General features: G+C 33.4%; 1 pseudogene; it reads left to right on the plus strand.

Moving 5' to 3' along the window:
- The first annotated feature begins 2,277 nt into the window (after positions 1-2,277).
- On the plus strand, positions 2,278-2,393 carry LOC120583463 (uncharacterized; annotated as a pseudogene).
- The last annotated feature ends 4,653 nt before the right edge of the window (positions 2,394-7,046 follow it).

A 7,046-nucleotide genomic window follows, 5' to 3' on the forward strand; every position in this document is an offset into this window, starting at 1 on the left:
TTAAAGCAAAGACCAGCTCCACAATCTGATTTGAAGATGCTAAAATGGAAAATAATTTATTTTTTGAGGTAGGTTAATGTCCAAACTTTAGCTCCCAAAATGTCTACCAATACTATGACATCATTAAGATTTCACAAATCAGATTGGCTCTATCACCTTTTAATATTTCCTTAGAACTTGTAAGTAAGGGCCGCTATTGTGGTAAAGGGGCTCTTGGTAATGGTAATGTGGAAAGTATAGAAAGTTAGAACTGAAGGAGACTTTAAAATTTATCTACTTCAGCCTCCTTACTGTATGGAGAAGAGGTAACAACAACTATTTATTGAACGTGTAAATAGTCTTGAATGTTGTGTTATTCAAATTACATATATCCATTTTTATTCTCACCACATCTCTGCAAGGTAGTCGTTATGTACATTTTGCAATGAAGAAACTGAAACTCATAGAGTTCAGGTTATATTCCCAAGTCACATAGCCAGTAAATCACTAAGCTAAAATCAATACACAGGTCTGTTTGATTTGACCCTCAAACCTGCATTTAAGTACACTACTTAGACAGATAATCCCATGGCTTTTTAAAAGTTTTATTTTTAATTTTGATTGTTTTTTTTTTTAATTCAGAAGTGATGTTACTATCCCATCCCTAAATGAAAAGAGTTTATCAGCAACTTGACTTTTGCTCTCTGATGGGTTCTTTCTTGGGTCACTTCATGATTTTTGGAAACATATATTATAAATTCAGATATGCTTATAATTGCAGTGTTCCTCCTGTCTTATCTAAAATGCTGTCATAAGTAATGTCCAAATAGATTTTCTTAGAATATGGGTAATCTTGCTATCCTGGAGATTCTACTACTTCTTTGGATACTAGATATTTGAAGGGACTCAGGAAGGCAGGGCATTAAGAAAATAAATTAGTGAATCCTGATAAAATTTTTAGTTAGTTTCTTTTATACTGCTAAACCCATTGCTTAGACTATATGTTGCCATCTTTCCCTCTTTTTGCTCATTTAACCCTGTCCTTGTTGCTATTCTTTAAAAGTTTTTATTGAAGTACACTATACATGCAGAAAAGTATATTATAAATGCATTTTTTCCAAAGTGTATTATACATACAAAAATATAGTATATTATATACACAGAAAAGTACATATGCCACACATATACAGCTTAATGAATTTTTAGAATCTTAAAACAGTTCAGTATCCAAGCCCTTAGTACTTTTTTTAATCAGACGTGATATGTATCACTACTATTTGGTTTGAAGGGGCAAAGCCACATAACATGATTTACCCTGGCCATCTCCCCTACTGCTCACCTCTGGGTAGAGGTTAGAGGCTGATAATCTCAGGTTTTATAAGAGGAAGAAGGAGTTCCTTTTGACAGGTGAAGGTAGGAAGAGCTAAGAATAAAAACTGGACATATTGAAGAACTTGACAATCCCAAGATTCAAATATATTGTCAGGGAAAATAATTAGGAGAGAAGGAGTCAGGAGACAATTGTATTAATCTGTTGCAGTAGTCCTAGAAGAAGTGATTTCAGATAGAGTATAAATTTAAGAAACACTGCAGGAATGAAAGCAATTGAACATGTCAACTAATGACCAGAAGGTTCAGAGGAGAGTAAGGAGTCAAACATGGCTCTAGAATTGGAATCCTGAGTATCCTGGAAGCTATGAGCACCACTGTAATGAAATGAGAATGAGAAGAGGATGGTTTTGGAAGGAACATAGTGGAGAAGTTCAAGACAGTGCAGCATCAATAATATTAATTGCTTTACAAAGAACAAAAGGGGGGCAAACTAAAAGCCATCATTGGATTTACTTATTGGAGCAGAAAGTAGATTAGAAGAAGTGAGCAGGTGGAAAGAAAGTGAAAAGAATAATTGTAAACTACTGTCTCCTCTTAAGGAATTTTCCAAGAAAGACAACAACATAAATCCAGGGTGCACCTAGACCAGGGGGAAAAACAAACAAACAAACAAACAAACAAAAAACTTGTTATGGAGATATGTAGACAAATGATGCAATAAATTCTTAGTGAAAGAGGAAAGGCTTGTCCATATGAAAGGCTTAGCATGGGAGATGAGAACATCTTCCTATGAGATCAGAAGGAAGTGTTGAGCTTTTAGATGGAGAGAAGGAAAGAGGAAGAATCAAGCATTAGCCTTGACTTTTTCTAGGCATTGGGAGATCATATCACATAAGAAAGTAAGAATGAGAAGAAATCCTGGAATTGACACCATGGGGAATACAAAGGGCTGTAAATAATTGATGAGTCTATGGCCATGCCACGCTGAACGTGCCTGATCCTGTCTGATCTTGGAAGCTAAGCGGGGTCGGGCCTGATTACTTGGATGGGAGACCACCAAGGAAGACCGGGTGCTGTAGGCATAAAAAAAATAAAAAAATAATTGATGAGAACAAGCACTGTCAAGCAGCAGTGAGGGCCAGCTGACTTCAGACAGCTCAGAACTGTAGTGGAACCAGTCAACCTGGCTTTAAGACTTTCTTAGGCAATGTTTGGCAGCCCAGGACTGGGAGCTGAAAAGGAAAATAATAGTATTTACCCATTCTTGGGGATTGGAACGACAGCTCTGGGGCGAGAGAGTGTGAAAATCTAATAAAATGACTGACCGTAGTGTCAAGGCTGGTTAGGCAAGCAAATGAGTCCAGAAGAGGGACTGATGAACTGAGACAATAGTGAGCTATCAAGGGATGGGAAAGGGAGGGAGACTAATGAGACTGAGAAACAGATTTCATTAGAAGTGAGAAGATGAGAGGCTTCTAATGATAAGAGTTTGTGGTCAGAGATTATTGTGGCTTTCATTCAGATCGTGTGAGAAGAAAAACAAAAGAGACAGGTATGATAATACTAGGATCTGAAGATTTGGGATGGGATAGGCCTTAACCAAAGTTTGTTATTCTGATTATTTTGACAATTATTGTTTGCAATAATCTTTCATATTTGTAGACCAGTTTACTCTTTAAGAAACAAGGCCACCTTTTGAACAAGAATCCTTTTAATCCTCACAACAAACCAGAGTTATTTTCCTTTTTAAAGATACTGAAATGGTAGGTCACAGCAGTTTACTAATTTATCTGAAATTACAAAGAGACTAAATGGTAGAAGGGGGACCCAGGCAAGCCATTGTACTCTAAGGCCAGGGTTCCTCCAAGTTTGGTGTCCCAGGTCATATTTAGAGTTATGTTATCTGCCTTTGGTTTATAAAGCTCCGGTAGTTTCTTTAATGTTTGAGACTGTTTGGGACCATGGGTATGTGCTAATTTACACAGTAGATGTATTCCTAGTTTAAAAATGAATACATGTTTAATTTATTTTCTCATATTTTATAAATATAATTGTCAAGTTGTACTTGATAAATAGAAACAATATCAATTTCAGGCATGAATATTTGAGTGCATAAACTTTTATCTTAACGTTTTCTTGAAAGCAGAGAAAAAATTTAAGATTTTATATATATGTAATTGACTTGACTGACATTACTATAGTAGACAATATTGACAGCACTCTGCTTTTTTTTTTTTTTTTCTTTTCTCATTTGGAGGCAGGGGCAAGAATGCATGGCAGAAATCAGGTCTGACTATCTTTACCTGTCTCGCATATGGCAGATGATAGAGGAGGGTACAAATTCTCACCTATATTGTGCTGGGATATAAACTTTATTTTTGGCCAATTTAACTCTTCTGTCTACAAAATGAAGGGTAGACTCAGCAATAGTCATGGACACAATAAGCTGATTATGAGATGTATACTTTCTTTGTGTTCTGAGTTTCAAATCTTGAGGGTTTTAGGATTTCTTTCAGCCACTTTTTAAAAAAAGGGTGTTGCATTTAAACTATACTGAATTGGGTTTGTATGTTAGTACTAAAAAGCTGTAGAAGTTAGCTGTCCTAGTTTGGGAACCAAGTGATTGCTAGATGTTTCAACTATTGTATGTGACACTAACAGGTGACCATTTTGAAAGAAAGTAACTCAAGACAGACAACTTTCCAAACATCATAACCTCAGCAAACAGAAAAATTCAGAGAGTAAAAAGCAGAAAATGGTGGTAATTGGTGGTAAGTAGTCTTTTTCAGGTCAAAGTGATATCTGGTAAATTATTCTTAGTAACAATAATATTAATGTTTGCTCTTTCCTTTGCCCTCTCTTACGCATTCTACTAGATAATTAATATTTCTTCCTCTCTGCTTGATAGCGAGAATTTCCTCATTTAATTTCATTTTTAAATGTTCTCTCCTTGTTTTGTGGATGTATTATTGCTGTACATCAAGAACAAGTCAAATAACTGCTTAATTAATCTCAGAACCTTTAAATTCTTGGCTTTATACTCTCACTGATGACTCCTTCTAGTACCTAGAATATTTATTATAATAAGAAGACATGCTATAAAGAGGTTAACAGGAATAAAATATAATGGAAAACCGGAGGAATCATAGAAAGCAATTAAAATGTTAAGGTGAGGCATGAGATTGGGAAGAATCAATAATATGTGAAGAGTGACTAGTGCATCAACTACTAAGCTAAAGTAATCAGTAGTCAGACATTTGATTATACATTCTTTTTGGAAAATCAAGTGAATTGTTTATTTGTCAGTTGTTTGGGAAACCTTGTATACTTAAAGATGCTTGCCATTATTATTTATTCATATTCATGGAAGTAAAAAGTAGTAATTTTGCTTTTTGGTAAAGTTCCAACTTCTGTTCCTGAACTCTCTGTGTTTACCCGGTTCACAAAATCTGGAGTGAATAAATTACCCCGTTGAATTGAAACACATAATTAAAAAGTACATTGAACTTAATTGGGAATTGGCGTTACTTTTCTGGGCTTCATTTATTGACATAGAGCATTGGACTTGTTAATCTTTGCTCTTCCAACATAAAAGCTCAATTATGTTTTGAATCCATTGCCCTTATACAACCCATGTGACAAGAGAATGAAGAAACTTCTTAGGAACAAAGATGCAGGGACTTTTGACATTAGTAGTTTGCTCTATTCAGGAAACTTGTCTGGATAAAGCAACAATTTCCAGGATTTAAATGTATTGCATGATCTTGTAATGGTCCTTGCATGTCTCAAAAATCTATATGTTTTATCATTTCTGGGTTTATTTGCCTGACATGAATATTTGGAGGTTTATGTTAGATGACATCCAAATTGCCTTCCAGTTTTAAAACTTTTGTGAGTCTAGTAAACAACTTAAAAAAAAAAAAGCTGTTTTTAACTACACTCAGTTTTATAGTCTTTTTTCCCTCTTTGAAACAAGAGAATAAGTTAAGATATAGGCTTTTGCAACATAATAATAATCAGCCAACCATCAAATTGTTTTTTTTATTTTTAATCATAGAATAGTAAATGCCAAACAAACAACTTGATATTTTCTTATCCCACTGTCTTTTAGATAGTTTGAAAACTTATTAGTTTTAGAACCAAAAAATTACCAAGACTGAAAGAAAAAAAGTTAAATTAGGGAAATCATGATATATTTCCTGGTAGAGACCCAATAAATTTCCTTTATCATTTAAAACTAAAGAAAACAATTTTGACAAGCAAACACTTGAGGAAGTAAATATGTTAAATATGACATAGTCGTATGTTTATGTACTATTAATAATAAAGCATTTTAATATACAAGTAATCTCTGTATTAATTTAGGTAGCTATTTGCTTAATCACATATACAAGATTATAGTTAAATCGCATCTAGAATTGTATTCTCTTTCTTTGACATTGTTCTACAAGGGTTCTCAATCTGGGCTTTGGACCTATATCGGTCAATGGCCTGTTAGGCACTCGGCCAAACAGCAGGAGGCGCGGCTGGTGAGCAAGCAAAGCTTCATCTGTATTTGCAGCTGCTCCCCAGCGCTAGCATCACTGCCGCAGCTCCACCTCAGTTCATCAGGCACTAGATTCTCATAAGAGCACTGGTCCCCGGTGCCAAAAAGGTTGGGGACCACTGCTCTAGGGGACTTGACTTTCAAAAATAATTCTAATGGTTACAATAACTAAAACTGGGAACATAGTCTCCCAAAAAGGCAAAATACCAATAAAAAAGGCTAATATTCTCTCAGAATTTCTGGAAAATCCTATATTAATTTATAAATTCATATAAGAATACAATGATAAAATTAGCTTGATTACATTACACTGAAGAAAAGATGAAATTAAAATCATTCTTTAAATAAGGATATTCAGTCTAAATGAATATTATCAAGAATTTTAAGATGTGTATTGATTCTTAAATATTAAGAATTTAACAAAAGTAAAATTTTAAAACTAAATTTTAAGACTTTGGCATTGCTGATTAGTTTATATTGATTAACTCATTTAATTTTGTAATGGTGTGTTCTTAAATGCATACCTATTGGTACATTATAACTTGTTCTCTTTTAGTGTGTTAAGACTTACTTTGGGTTGAAAGACTCAAATGATAATTAAGGTTTTCAAAGGCAGCTGTTAAATTATAATTACAATTAAATTTATGAGATGTTTTTACCATAAGAGCCGTAGATTACTACATATGTACTTTTCCTAACAAATTTTATCTAAACTTATTGTACATACATATGACAAGTATTTATTTGTACACAGTGATACATGTATAAATATATAATATATACACAAAATATATATAACATATACTCGTGTGTATATTAAACTTGAGTTTTCAGGGCTTAATTCATGTACTGTGAAACTGTAAAATATACTAGAGAACATCTGATATTTTTGACTATAGAACAATTAATTTTGATAAGTGTTAAAATATTATTAAAATACTATAAAATGTCAAAGATAGATTAACATGATATATATATCATAACTATATCAGTTATCAGTTCAGAATTATATAATAATTAATCATTTATAGTACAACTTTAATAATGTCAATTTTCAGATATTTTACTTTAATGCATTTGCTGTCTTTAACTGAATGACATTTCAACGTAGTTCATTGCATTGACAATAAAAACTAGTTGGTGCCATTAGTTTCAATTTAGCAATCATGGTGGTTGCTAAATTTGCTCC

Source organism: Pteropus medius, unplaced genomic scaffold, assembly GCF_902729225.1.
Source record: "Pteropus medius unplaced genomic scaffold, Ma_sr-lr_union100, whole genome shotgun sequence".
NCBI classification, from domain to species: domain Eukaryota; kingdom Metazoa; phylum Chordata; class Mammalia; order Chiroptera; family Pteropodidae; genus Pteropus; species Pteropus medius.